Here is a 13,903-nt window from a genome sequence, read left to right as displayed (position 1 = left end):
GAGTCATGCCTACTTGCAGATTACACTGGATGACGAATCAAAGAAGTATGTCACCATAAATACACACAAGGGTTTGTTTACATATAACCGCTTACCATTTGGTGTCTCATCTAGTCCAGCTATCTTCCAGAGGACAATCGAAGGTGTACTGCAAGGGATTCCACATGTTTCCATCTATCTGGATGACATTCTGGTGATGGGAAGAACCGACCAGGAGCATCTGAGCACTCAGAGAGGTGCTACGGAGATTGGAGAGGGCAGGGTTCCGGCTCAAGAGGAGTAAGTGCACTTTCCTGGGGAATGAAGCAGTGTTCCTGGGACACAGAGTGGACACCACCGGGCTCCATCCACTCAAGGGGAAGGTACAAGCACTGCAGGACGCCCCTGCTCCTACAAATGTGGCTGAATTAAAAGCTTACCTGGGACTGCTGAACTATTATAACAGGTTTTTACGAAACTTGTCAACAGTGTTAGCACCTGTTCACAAACTACTGCGCAAGGAGACACAGTGGCAGTGGGGAGAGGAGCAGGGGGTTTCATTTGAACAGTCCAAGAAACTGATGCTGTCGTTGGATGTGCTGGTTCACTACAATGCAGAGAAAGACATCATTCTCTCTTGTGACGCTTCACCTTACGGGGTGGGAGCAGTTCTTTCACACTGCATGGAAGATGGAACAGAAAGACCAATAGGGTTTATGTCCCGAACACTAACACCAGCGGAAAAAAACTATTCCCAGTTAGACAAAGAGGGGTTAGCAGTAATGTTTTGGTTATAGAGGTTCCACAAGTACATATATGGCAGGAAGTTCACCATATGCACCGATCATAAACCTCTTCCACTGCCAGGCACACCTATCCATGAAGCTCCAGAGGACAGAGTTTTGATGTTGGAGGACACTGACACGGCACTTGTGACTGCAGAGCAAGTAAGAACATGGATAGGTAAAGATCCAGTACTGTCTGGAGTTCGAGAATATGTGGTGAGGGGATGGCCACAGCATCCGGAAGGGGCTGACTTCACACCCTACAGTGTCAGGAAAACAGAGCTGAGTGTGCAGGATGGTTGCGTGTTGTGGGGAGCACGAGTGATTATTCCACAGCCAGCACAACAGTCTATCCTAGAGCAACTACATCAGTGTCATCCTGGGGTCTCGCGTATGAAAGCCTTGGCTAGGAGTTACTTGTGGTGGCCAAAGCTAGATGAGGAGATAGAAAATCTAGTCAAGACATGCAGCACTTGTCAGGAACACCGGAAGGCACCAGCAGCGGCTCCTCTCCACCCCTGGGAGTGGCCGGATAAACCATGGAGAAGATTGCACTTAGATTATGCGGGTCCATTCATGGGGTAGATGTTCCTCATAATCATTGATGCACATTCCAAATGGATGGATGTTTATCCTGTAAATTCTGCTTCCGCCACTACTACTATAGACTGCCTACGTCGGAGCTTCAGTAATCAAGGGCTACCGGAGATCGTGGTAAGTGACAATGCCACTTGTTTTGTGAGTACAGAGACAAAAGAGTTCTTGAGGAAAAATGGCATCGTGCAGGTGACCTCGGCCCCATATCATCCGTCCTCAAATGGACTTGCGGAGAGAGCCGTACAAACATTTAAAGAGATGATGAAAAAAAGTGCAGAAGGGAGTTTAGCAGCCAAAGTGTCACGGGTTCTGTTCAGCTACAGAATAACACCTCAATCCACCACAGGACTTTCTCCTGCTGAGATGTTATTAGGTCGTAGACTACGCTCCACTCTTGACCTTGTCCACCCAGACCTAAAAAGGAAAATGGAAAACAGACAAAACAAACAAAAAGAGAACCATGACAAAAGAACAAAGAGCCGAAGTTTTGGAGGAGGAGATGCGGTCCTTACTAGGAATTTCAGTTATGGACCCAAGTGGATTCCTGGTTTCATAGACTCAATGACCGGTCCAGCATCATACAAGGTCATGTTGGGAGATGGTAGGGTAGTACGCAGTCATGTAGATCAGATACTTGCCAGACAAAGGGAAATTGAAATGAAGGTTCCAGATGCAATGGCTGAGGACAGGTTGGCCTCCAGTTATTCAAGTGCATCTGTGGTGACACCACCAGGGACAGCGACAATTCCACAGGAACCCATTCGTCAAGAGGGAACCATCGTTGCAGAGTCAGATACTCTGAGCACTGCTCAGCTGGTGGCTTCACCACAAACAAGCAGGGACTTTACTATTAGACATTCACAAAGGACTCGCAAGCCACCAGAGAGATTGATATTGACCTGTTAGATTCGTCAAGTATGGAACATGGTGAATGGAGACTTCTTCTGTGACCCTTAGGAATGGTTGTTTGTTAAGAAATTCATACTGAAATCTTAAGGGGGGGGGAGGGATATAGTGATCTGGGTTGTTATGGTTGGGGTTGTCCACCAGGTGGTGCTGTAGCCAATGCTGCTGCTAAGGTCAGGGGTTTCGCTTCCTGTATAGGTCAGCACAAGGTGGAATACCAGGATGCTGATGCAGGCTGTCTGTAAATGTGTTTCCCAGTTGTTAATAAAGTACTCGTGTTAATTCTAACATCTAGCCTCTTTGGAGTTCCTTGTTCCACTTTCTGGATTTATCACATGGAGGAAAGGAAATAAATAGTTCACATTCTTCTGGTATATACCTCAGTTGAGGAAGCGCTCATTCAAGGTGGGTTGAGGTGTTTCCCAGGAGATCACACTGGAGATGGGTGTCAGACTCCAAACTTCCACAACAATGAGTATGCCTGCTAAAAGTTCCCCCAGACCTGAGACAACAAAGTTCTGCCACCTGCAAATGATGATTGGTGAAAACTCCTTTTTTAATGGTGGAGCTGCAGTAAGCAATTCACTTGTGATGCCGCCAGGATTCACTGGTGTGTTCCAGAGGAGGCGTGCAGCACGTGGGAAAATCAGAAAGGCCTCTCAAAATGGGATTATAGAGGCAATTAAGTGGTTGTTAAGGGCCTTAAGGGGTCAGAAAATTTGCATGTGGGAAAATTGCTTGGAGGCGGGATGGGGCCCACCCGCCATTTTTTGCGATTTTACCACCTCACACGCCTCCAATCCTGCCTCCTCGGGCCTGACAAAATCGAGCCCAATGTCTTTGTTAGAATAGTGGACACAATTTTGGTGTGAACAGTCTAAGTAGTCATACAACAATGCACAATGTTCTACCATCCTGACTTGGCCATATATTCCTTTTATTCCTTCATCGTCGCCGAGTCACAATCCTAACACCATATTTGGAGCACCTTCGCCACATGGACTACAGCGGTTCAAGAAGGCAGCCCACCACCACCATCTCAAGGGTAACTAGGGATGGACAATAAATGCCGGCCTTGCCAGTGACACCCACATCCTGTGAATGAATATTAAAAAAAACACTGTCTTATTTTATTTTGTTCACAAAGCTGCCACTCGTGGTTCTCTCTCATTCATGAACTAAACAAATTTGTTGTTATGAGTTTTTTTCACCATGGACTTCTCACTCTAACGTTGCTAACCTGAGGACCACCTCTATAAGCATCATTTACCGGTTCAGACTCCCATGAGACTTAATAACGTACTCACGTTGTAAGGAACCATACACCTCCAGAGTTTACAGTAAGCTGAGAAAACAAAATTGGACAGTAAAATAAATACAAAACGCAAAGAAGAGATAAACCTGGCTTTGTGAAACTACCAAGCTTACTGAGGTAACTGCTTAATTTTGTAAAATATCGTAACACTTCCAACAAATCTCAAAGTGAGTCATAGAAAAATAAAGTCAACAAAAGGGCAATGATGCACTTTGAGTTGCATAACTAGAGTTATTTTGTAGATTAGTGTCTATTAGACATTGGCCCAGAACTTGGTGTCGGGGGCTAGCCGCGCGTGCAAGCCCCCGATGTGCACTCACCCTGCGCGCCGACATCTGAAACCTGGCCCGCAGTGGATTTCCTGTCAGTGGCCCGGTTCTGATGTCGGCGCGCTGTGCTAACCTGACCCAGCGGCGTAGTTAGTGCGATGTGCCGGCTGGGATCAGGTGAGCACTGTTCAGCCAATCAGGGGAGGGGAAACTTCATTCATAAGTTTGAGAGTAAGAACTGTCAAACTCATGAGAAGTACTGCACCCCAAAACACTACTTAAACTTTAAATAAAATTTTAAAAAACATCCCAATCATTAAATTAAGTATAAATAAGTTAAAAAAAATAATTTAAACAATAATTTTTTTTGAAAAAAATAAATTTTTATTAAAAAGGGTATTGTAGATTCTTTAAAATAATAAACCTGTGGGAAAAAAAATTCTAAATTGCACTAAAACACCATTTACCTGTAAAAATAAATACTTACGTGGGCTTTTTACAAGCATAAAGACCAGAGGCCTTTACACATGCGCAAATCCCCCAAAACAGAGGAAATCCAAGACGCACGCGCTGCCCCCTACAGCGCACGCGCTAGCCTCTTCAACTCTTGGGTTAGAGGAGAGGAAATGCCGTTTTCAGCGCATGCGCTGTGCATGCTGAAAACCGGCATTTCCTCCGGCCAGACGCGTGAGTACTGGCCTCTGTGTCAGAAGGTCGTGGGTTTGAGTCCCACCCCAGAGAATTGAGCACAGAATCCAGGCTGACACTTTAGTGCAGAACTGAGGGAGCGCTACACTTTCTTTTGAATGAGACGTTAAAACGAGGCCCCGTGTACCAATTCGGGTGGACGTCAAAGATCCCAGGGCACTATTTCAAAGAAGAGCTTTCCCTGGTGTCCCGGCCAATATCCATCTCTCAACCAACATCACTAAAACAGATTATCTGGTCATTATCACATCGCTGTGCAAAAATTGGCTGCAGCAATTTCTACATTACAACAGTGATGACATCCATCGGTGACTAATCATATAGAAAGACCACGAGCGGTTACAATGAGGTAAACAGCAATGAAGGCCAGAATTTTCTGTAATTGGGTGGGTCGAGTGCGGGCGGTCGGCGTGGCGGGTCGTGATCCCAATGTTGCCTCCATCCCGCTGCAGAAATCGACTTTGTGGTAATGGGGCCTATTAAGCCCACCTTGCACGTTACCTGGCCCTATTAAATGGTGCGGGTCTAATGACGTCATCAATGGCACATTTTTAGCCGGGATATTTAAAGGAGCCATGGCCACATTGCATATGAAGGTTTATCTAGGAGTGTGCAGGTAGCACACTGCAGAATTGGACTGCTGGAAAGAGTGCCAAATATGACTGCACCGAGACAGAGGGCTGCACCCAGGTTCTCCGATGACTCCCTCCATATGCTTGTGGAGGGAGTTGGAGCATGCAGGGAGGTCCTCTTCTCTTCTAATGGGTGGAAGAGATCGCCCCAGGAGACAAAAAGAGCCTGGCTCCAAATTGCAGAGGAGGTCAACAGCAGGGATGTGTTCAGGAGGACCTGGGTGCAGTGCCGAAATGTTTCAAGGATCTCATTAGATCAAGAAAGGTGAGTACAAAGCCACACTCAACTTCATCCTGCTGTGCCTCTCATCACATCCCCATCACTCTGCCTTCCCAACCCAACTCCTGCAAATCCTTACTCACACCAACATACCTTGCATGTCCACCCATCTCCCTCTATCTACATTATCACATCCCCATCTGACCAGCCACCCCTCACACTCACCCTCATCCTAATGCAATCATACCAACTACCACCACACAAGATTGCCACCCCAATCCATCATAGTCACCCTCTAAAGATGTTACCCATTCATTCCTTACACTCATTCCATCACTCTCACTCTACCTTCTCTTCTTTCCCTCCTTGCAGGAGAAGAGATCACAGGGATGGCAGAGCCTCATAGACCTCCTGTCTAGGAGGGATGTCAGCATAGATGTGGGTCCTCATGGTCCCACTGATGTGCAGCAAGGTGCTCTCCAGCTCCTTGCTAGCAGGGAAGTGCGGGTGGCCCATGAGAGGGATGATGAAGAGAGGGGAGATGGAAGTGTGGGCTCTTTTCACAGCACTTACACTTCTCCCCCGTTGCCACCCCCTCAGTCAGAGCCCCAGATGGCTCTTCGGATCGTGATGGCCGAGTCTGCCCCTGCACAGTTGCAGGAGGAGCAGACTTTGGCGGAGCCATCACAGGCTCCAAAACCCAGAGGATGTCCGCCAAGAGTGCCTAAACGGTTGCAGCAGGGAAGTGAGCAGGCTGTGTATACCCCTGCTGAAGCCACAGAAACACGCGGAAGAGAAAGATGACACACAAGTAGATTCACAAGGATAGCCACTTGGTTGTTTTAGTCAATGTTAATGTCACGTTTCTGCTAATGTATTGTCAACCATAAAAATCTTTAATTTCACCACTTTCCAGTCTTGGACACATTTGTGTGCACCTTTGGAAGTGGCTTAGTGAGTTGCAGTGAATGGTGAGACATAACGGTACTTCCAGCAATGGTGGTCAGTGTGAAAGGAATGGCTTGGTCATTGTAGGATTCCTTTAAGGTGTTGCTGTGGGGTGGTGCCAACCTGGTGTAGCATATGGCAGCCATATGGGTGTGCTGCATAAAGTTAGTAAATGTGGACATGATGAGGCCATCCCTGGCCTCCCGGGCAGCAATGTGCTCGGGTGCTGGGGAGATCTGGCCCACAGGTTCCTCCAGCTCCTGCTCTTCTTCCTGCTAATGCTCCTTTCTTCCTCCGGCTCCTCCTCCTCTGAAGAGGCTGTGCGCTCAGTCTTGTTCCTCATGCAGCGCTAATCCTTGTTGCTGTGCTATGTTGTGCAGCGCACAGCAGACCACGACGATCCTGGAGACCATGGCTGGTGCGTACTGAAGGGCTCCTCCAGATCTGTCAAGGCTTCTGAAGCACACTTTGAGCATGCCTATTGTCTGCTCTATGACACATCTGATGGAAATGTGGCTTTCGTTATAACTCTCCTGGGCCTCGGTAGTTGGCCTCCTCAAGGGTGTCATGAGCCATGTCTTCAGTGGATAGTCCTTGCCTCCAAGAAGCCAGCCAGAAAGTCTGTTTGGAGGAGTGAAGAGCTGAGGGAGGATGGACTGGCAAAGGATGAAAACGTACGGAATTTGGTACACACATGCATGATGATCTTCCTATGGTTATGGGTTATGTTGGGGTGCCCTGATGGCCACATGTGTGCAGTCGATGACGCCCTGCACCCATGGGAAGCCAGCCAGAGTGACAAAGCCGATCGCCTGCTCAGTAACACTGGCTTCCTCAGTGGCAAAGTTGAGATAATTGGCTGAATTGTCAAACAGGGCATCGGTGACCTGTGTGATGCATCTGTGGACAGCCGACTGTGAGATGCCGCAAGTGTCTGCTGCAGATCCCTGGAAGGAGCCGGAGGTGAAGAAGTTGAGGACGGTGGTGGCTTTGACAGCCACTGGTAAGGCGTGTCCACCCATTCATCTGGGTTGCAGGTCTTGCTCCAGCAATGTGCAAATGTCTGTGACGGCCTGGCGCGATAGCCTGAGCCTCCTTTAGCACTGCTGCTCCATCATGTTGAGGAAGCTCATCCTCTGCCTGTATACCATGTGTTGGGGTTATCGCCTCCGGCACAGTGCCCACTGTCCTGTGTAGCATCAGGTGGTTGAGGAGAAGGTTGGTGGTGTTAGTGCTGCTGGTGTGCCTGGTGCTGCTGGTGTTGGGGCTCATCGTGGTCCAATTCTGAGGACCAAGGTGACAGAATAGATGCCGATAGAATAGATGGCAGGTTAAGTAGAGATCAGAGGAGCAAGCTGTCAATGATGTGATAGGTTGTAACAATGAGGCTCGACTGGATGGCGACTTTGCTGGAAGCACTTGCAGCCTGTAGAAAGCTAAATAAGTGCTGAGAATGCAGTCAGCAACAGCTTCTCCCTGAGGAAAGTGAACAGCTGTGAGGTGGGAGGTTTTATAGTACATTTCATGCTGTCATCTAATCAGCTGGAGCAATGGCCACTCAACTCCTGCTTCAAGCTGATAGACTTGGTTCCTGCGCTGTGTGAATCCCGTGGGCAGCCAGGGAATTTCAAAAGGTAGGCTGAAAAACGCTCTTAAGGGTCTGACAACTACCTGTTAACAATTTGAATTATGTCACCCGCCTCTGCCGGTCGGGTTGCAGCGGGGTCGGGAACCCACCGTCATCCCACCCCCACGTGCAAACGTATGTGGGGGTGGGATGACAGTGGATTCCCGACCCGCTGCAACTTATTTCAAATTTACCACCCGACCTGCCTCCAATCGTGCCCGCATGGACCCCAGAAAATTCCGGCCAAATTGTTTCCCCTGGTCAATTATAAGAGGGCACAAATTTAAGCTAATCGCAAAAATAATTTAAAGTTAGAATTACAGAGGGGTCCTTATGATGTGAATTCATCACTCTGGCACTCTCCCTATCCTGCTATCTCCTGGGACCTTCCACCATAAGAACAGGAGGAGGCCATTCAGCCCCTCAAGCCTGTTCCACCATTCAATTAGATCATGGCTGATCTGTACCTCAACTCCATTCATCTGCCTTGGTTCCATATCCCTTAATACCTTTACCTAACAAAAAGCCATGAATCTCCGTTTTGAAATTTTCTAGTGACCGAGCATCCTCAGCTTTTTGGGGGAGAGAGTTTTAGCTTTCCACTACCCTGTGTGTGAAGAAGTGCTTCCTGACCTCACCCCTGAATGACCTAGCTCTAATTTTAAAGTTATGGCACCTAGTTCTGGACTCCCCCACCAGAGGAAATAATTTCTTTCCATCTACTCTATCAAATCCTTTAATCATCTTAAACATTTCAAGTAGATCACCCCTTCTAATCGTCTATACTCAAGGGAATACAAGCCTAGTCTATGCACCCTTTCCTCATAATTTAACCCATTTAGCCCCCGGTATCATTCTGGTGAATCTGCGCTGCACCCCTTCCAAAGCCTTCCTGAGGTGCGGTGCCCAGAACTGAACACAGTACTACAGATGTGGTCTAACCCGTGCTGAGTTTTATGATTTGGACAATCTCAAGATAACTTTTTCTTGTGCCCAGCGCAAAGCCCGTGCTTCCTGATGCGCTATCAATTACTCATAAAAGACGGAGAGTTAGGAGAGTAACTAAAGGCTTTTATTAGCAAAGAACAGAGCATGCCTCTCGTGGTTGACTGGGTTCCAAGAAGGCAGGGGGCTGCAGAGTAGTCACCTTTATACTTGGGCCTGTGGGTGGAGCCAGGGGCGGAGCCAGCAGAGACATGCTGAGGCATGCATAGGTACAACAGTGTGCAACAACAACAACAACGGTGAACAACAATAACAGTGGTTTACCACATTCACCCCCTTGTTTAAAATTGAGTCCGGCGGGGTGAAGTGTACTAAAGGTTCGTGGTAAGTAAGTCTATCAGGTGGCCTTGTATGCCGTCCTGATCGTCGTGGTGGGCGGCGGTGATGGTGCAGCATCCAACGTTGAATCTGGCGTCTCATTGAGTGGTTGGGTGGTCAATGACGGGTCCTGGGGCTGTGGCATGCCGTCTAGCGGGGTTGGGTTGTGGGTAGTGGTGGATGGCAATGGTAGTGTTTCAGGGGCACCCGAAGGTGCAAGATCTCGTGTGGAGGCTGTGCCCTCCCGCCCGTCCGGGTACGCTACGTAAGCGTACTGAGGGTAGGCGTGGGTAGTGGTGGGTGGCGAGGGAGGTGTTTCGGGAGCACCCGAAGGTGCGAGGTCTCGTATGGAGACTGTGTCCTCCCGCCCGTCCGGGTACACCACGTAAGCATACTGAGGGTTGGCATGGAGGAGACTCACCCTCTCGACCAGGGGGTCTGTCTTATGGGACCTCACGTGCTTCCGCAGTAGGACGGGTCCTGGAGAAGTCAGCCATGTCGGTAGCGAGATCCCCGATGTGGACTTCCTGGGGAAGGAGAACATTCTCTCGTGAGGGGTAGCATTGGTGGCTGTACAGAGCAGTGACCGAATGGAATGGAGCGCCGCAGGGAGGACCTCCTGCCAGCGAGAGGTCGGAAGGCCCTTAGATTTCAAGTTTAAAAGGACTGCCTTCCAGACCGTCGCATTCTCCCTTTCCACCTGGCCATTCCCCCGGGGGTTGTAGCTGGTGGTCCTGCTTGTAGCAATACCTCTCGCGAGCAGGTACTGCCGAAGTTCGTCGCTCATAAAGGATGAGCCCCTGTCGCTATGGATATAGCTAGGGAAACCGAACAAGGCGAAGAGGTCATTCAGACATTTAATGACCGTGGTACTGGTCATGTCTGAGCAAGGGATGGCAAACGGGAAACGGGAGTACTCGTCAATTATGTTGAGGAAGTACACATTGCGGTCGGAGGAGGGGAGGGGCCCTTTAAAATCGACGCTCAGCCGTTCAAAGGGGCGCGTGGCTTTGATCAGGCTTGCTCTGTCTGGCCTATAAAAATGCGGTTTGCACTCGGCACAGATTTGGCAGTTCCTGGTCATGGTCCTGACCTCCTCGATGGAGTAGGGCAGGTTACGGGATTTGATGAAGTGAAAAAACCTGGTGACCCCCGGGTGGCAGAGGTCATTGTGGAGGGTCTTCAGTCTATCAACCTGTGTGTTGGCGCATGTACCACGTGATAGGGCATCTGGGGGCTCATTGAGTTTCCCGGGCCGGTACAAGATATCGTAATTATAGGTGGAGAGTTCGATTCTCCACCTCAAGATCTTGTCATTCTTGATTTTGCCCCTCTGCTTATTATTAAACATAAAAGCTACTGAACCTGGTCAGTGAGCAGGGTAAATCGTTTTCCGGACAGGTAATGCCTCCAATGTCGCACAGCTTCCACAATGGCCTGGGCCTCCTTTTCGACAGAGGAGTGTCGAATCTCGGGGCCCTGGAGGGTCCTTGAGAAAAAGGCCACGGGTCTCCCCGCCTGGTTAAGGGTTGCAGCTAGGGCAAAGTCGGATGCGTCGCTCTCCACTTGGAAAGCGATGGACTCATCCACTGCGTGCATCGTGGCCCTTGCAATATCTCTTTTTATGAGAGTGAAGGCTGCACAGGCCTCTGCTGTCAGGGGAAGGAGGTGGACTTGATGAGGGGTCTGGCTTTGTCCGCATAGTTGGGCACCCACTGAGCATAGTACGAGAAAAACCCTAGGCATCTCTTCAGTGCTTTTTGGCAGTGGGGGAGGGGGAGCTCCATAAGGGGGCGCATCCTGTCGGGGTCGGGGCCGATGACTCCGTTCTCCACTACGCAGCCGAGAATGGCAAGGCGTTTGGTGCGAAACATACACTTGTCCTTGTTGTATGTTAGGTTCAGCCGTTGGGCCGTACGGAGGAATTTCTCTAGATTAACATCGTGGTCCTGCTGGTCGTGGCCACAGATGGTGATGTTGTCTAGATAGGGGAAAGTGGCCTGGAGCGCGTTCGCGTTCTGGTCAACCATCCGGTCCATCTCCCGTTGGAAGACTGAAACCCCGTTGGTGACGCCGAAGGGAACTCTGAGGAAGTGGTAGAGACGACCGTCAGCTTCAAAAGCTGTGTACTGGCGGTCCTCAGCCCTGATGGGGAGCTGGTGGTATGCCGACTTCAGATCAATCGTCGAGAACACCCGGTATTGTGCTATCTGATTGACCATGTCAGATATGCGGGGGAGTGGGTATGCATCTAACTGGGTGTAGCGATTGATCGTCTGGCTGTAGTCGATAACCAGGCGCTGTTTTTCGCCAGTCTTCACTACCACCACTTGTGCTCGCCATGGGCTGGTGCTGCTTTCATTAATCCCTTCCTTCAGGAGTCTCGCTACCTCGGATTTAATGAAGCTCCTATCCCCGGCACTGTAACGCCTGCTTTTGGTAGCGATGGGCTTACAGTCGCGGGTGAGGTTAGCGAACAAGGAGGGGGGGGGACTTTAAGGGTGGAGAGGCTGCAAATGGTGCGCGGCGGGCGATTTAAAAGCTGCTGGCTGCAGACTGTGAGTGGGGGGAGGGGTCCGTCGTACGCTAATGTGGCACTCTTAAGGTGGCACTGAAAATCCAACCCCAGTAGAACGGCAGCGCAGAGATGTGGCATGACCAGAAGTTTAAAATTTTTGTATTCTGTGCCCCGTACTGAAAGGGTCACTACACAGTAGCCAACGACGTCCGCTGACTGGGCTTTGGAAGCCAAAGAGATCCGATGGCGCGTCGGCAGGACCGGGAGAGAGTAACTGCGCACCGTGTCGGGGTGGATAAAGCTCTCCGTGCTCCCGCTGTCAAAAAGGCAGGTAGTGGTGTGGCCGTTGTGGCCGTTTACCGTAATGTCCATCATGGACCTGGACAGTTGATGAGGGAGAGATTGGTCCAGCGTCACGGAGGCCAGCGTATGGTCGAGCGGGTCGATGTGGTCGTCAGGTGAGGCGGTGGTTGAGTCCGGGTCCCCCGTGGTTGAAGTTGGAGACGTCCAAGATGGCGGACAAAATGGCGGCGCCCATGATCCCGATCCCCACGCGGCTGGGGGAGCACAAGATGGCGGACAAGATGGCTGCCCCCACGGTTCGCACGCGGCGCTGCTGGTGTTAGCGGTTTTACCTTTGCAGGCGCTGACATAGTGTCCTTTCTTCCCGCAGCCGGAGCAGGTAGCGTTTCTCGCCGGGCAGCGTGCTCTGGGGTGTTTTGCCTGGCCACAAAAATAACATTTCTGTGCCTTGGACATCGCAGCAGCAGTTGAAGGTGGTGGTCCCATAACCCAAGGTTGTGGCGTCCACGTTGCGGAGCGGTTAGGGGAGAAGGCGTCCATATTCCTGTGAGCCGCATCGAGCGAGAGCGCGAGGGACACTGCCTTTCTCAGGTCCATTTCTCCCTTTTCCAACAGTCTCTGCCGGGAGTAGTCGGACCTTAGACCCGCAACGAAAGCATCTCGGATCAGTCCCTCCGTGTGTGCTGCAGCTGATACTTCTTTGCAATCGCAGCCTCGGCCGAGTATCTGTAGTGCCCGTAGGAAGGCCTCCACCGATTCCCCAGGCTGCTGTCTGCGGGATCTTAAGAGGTGCCTGGCATAGACCGTATTTACCGGGCGTGCGTATTGCCCTTTTAGCAGGTCGATAGCCGCCGCGTAGGTCGTCGTGTCCTGGATTATTGTATAAACTTGGTGGCTCACCTTTGAGGCCAGGATTTCCAGCTTGTTTTCGTCCAGGGTCACAGTTGAGGCTTGCAGGTAGGCCTCGAAGCAACGCAGCCAATGCGCGAATTTGGTAGCCGAACCCGCTTCTTGGGGGCCTAGGTCCAGGCATGTTGGTCTGAGGGCTCGCAGCAGCTCCTGCTGCTCAGCGTTTGTTGTCAACATTTTGTTTTTGCTAATAAAATTGATGCGCTATCAATTACTCATAAAAGACGGAGAGTTAGGAGAGTAACTAAAGGCTTTTATTAGCAAAGAACAGAGCATGCCTCTCGTGGTTGACTGGGTTCCAAGAAGGCAGGGGGGCTGCAGAGTAGTCACCTTTATACTTGGGCCTGTGGGTGGAGCCAGGGGCGGAGCCAGCAGAGACATGCTGAGGCATGCATAGGTACAACAGTGTGCAACAACAACAACAACGGTGAACAACAATAACAGTGGTTTACCACACTTCCTATGAACTGAAACATGGTGACATGTACATTAGAAACAGTAGCTCCAGATCACTTAGGCTGATGTACAAATTACATTGACAGACCAATATCTCAGGCTACAAACGACGTGAGGTTTAATGAACAGTAAAATTGAACGGAAGCAAGAGCAAACAGACATTCCACTAGATGCTAGCAAAAAGGATATTTGATTTCACATGAGTACTTTAAACCCATTTCTAAATAATAAAGGTCGAAACTTTAATAGTCTTAATTTGGAACACAGGTCTATGAAGAAAAGCTTACCAAACTATAGTAAGACAGAGAAAGTTTAAAAGAAAAAGACTTTTTATATAGCATCTTTCATGACTTCAGGATGTTCCAAAGCGCTTTATAACTAAACTAGCTGGGGTGAGCCCGGCGTTGC

Source organism: Somniosus microcephalus, chromosome 16, assembly GCF_052327205.1.
Source record: "Somniosus microcephalus isolate GS21.2 chromosome 16, FLI_Smic_1.0, whole genome shotgun sequence".
In the NCBI taxonomy this organism is placed as follows: Eukaryota; Metazoa; Chordata; class Chondrichthyes; order Squaliformes; family Somniosidae; genus Somniosus; species Somniosus microcephalus.
Note: the sequence above shows the minus strand (reverse complement) of the source record.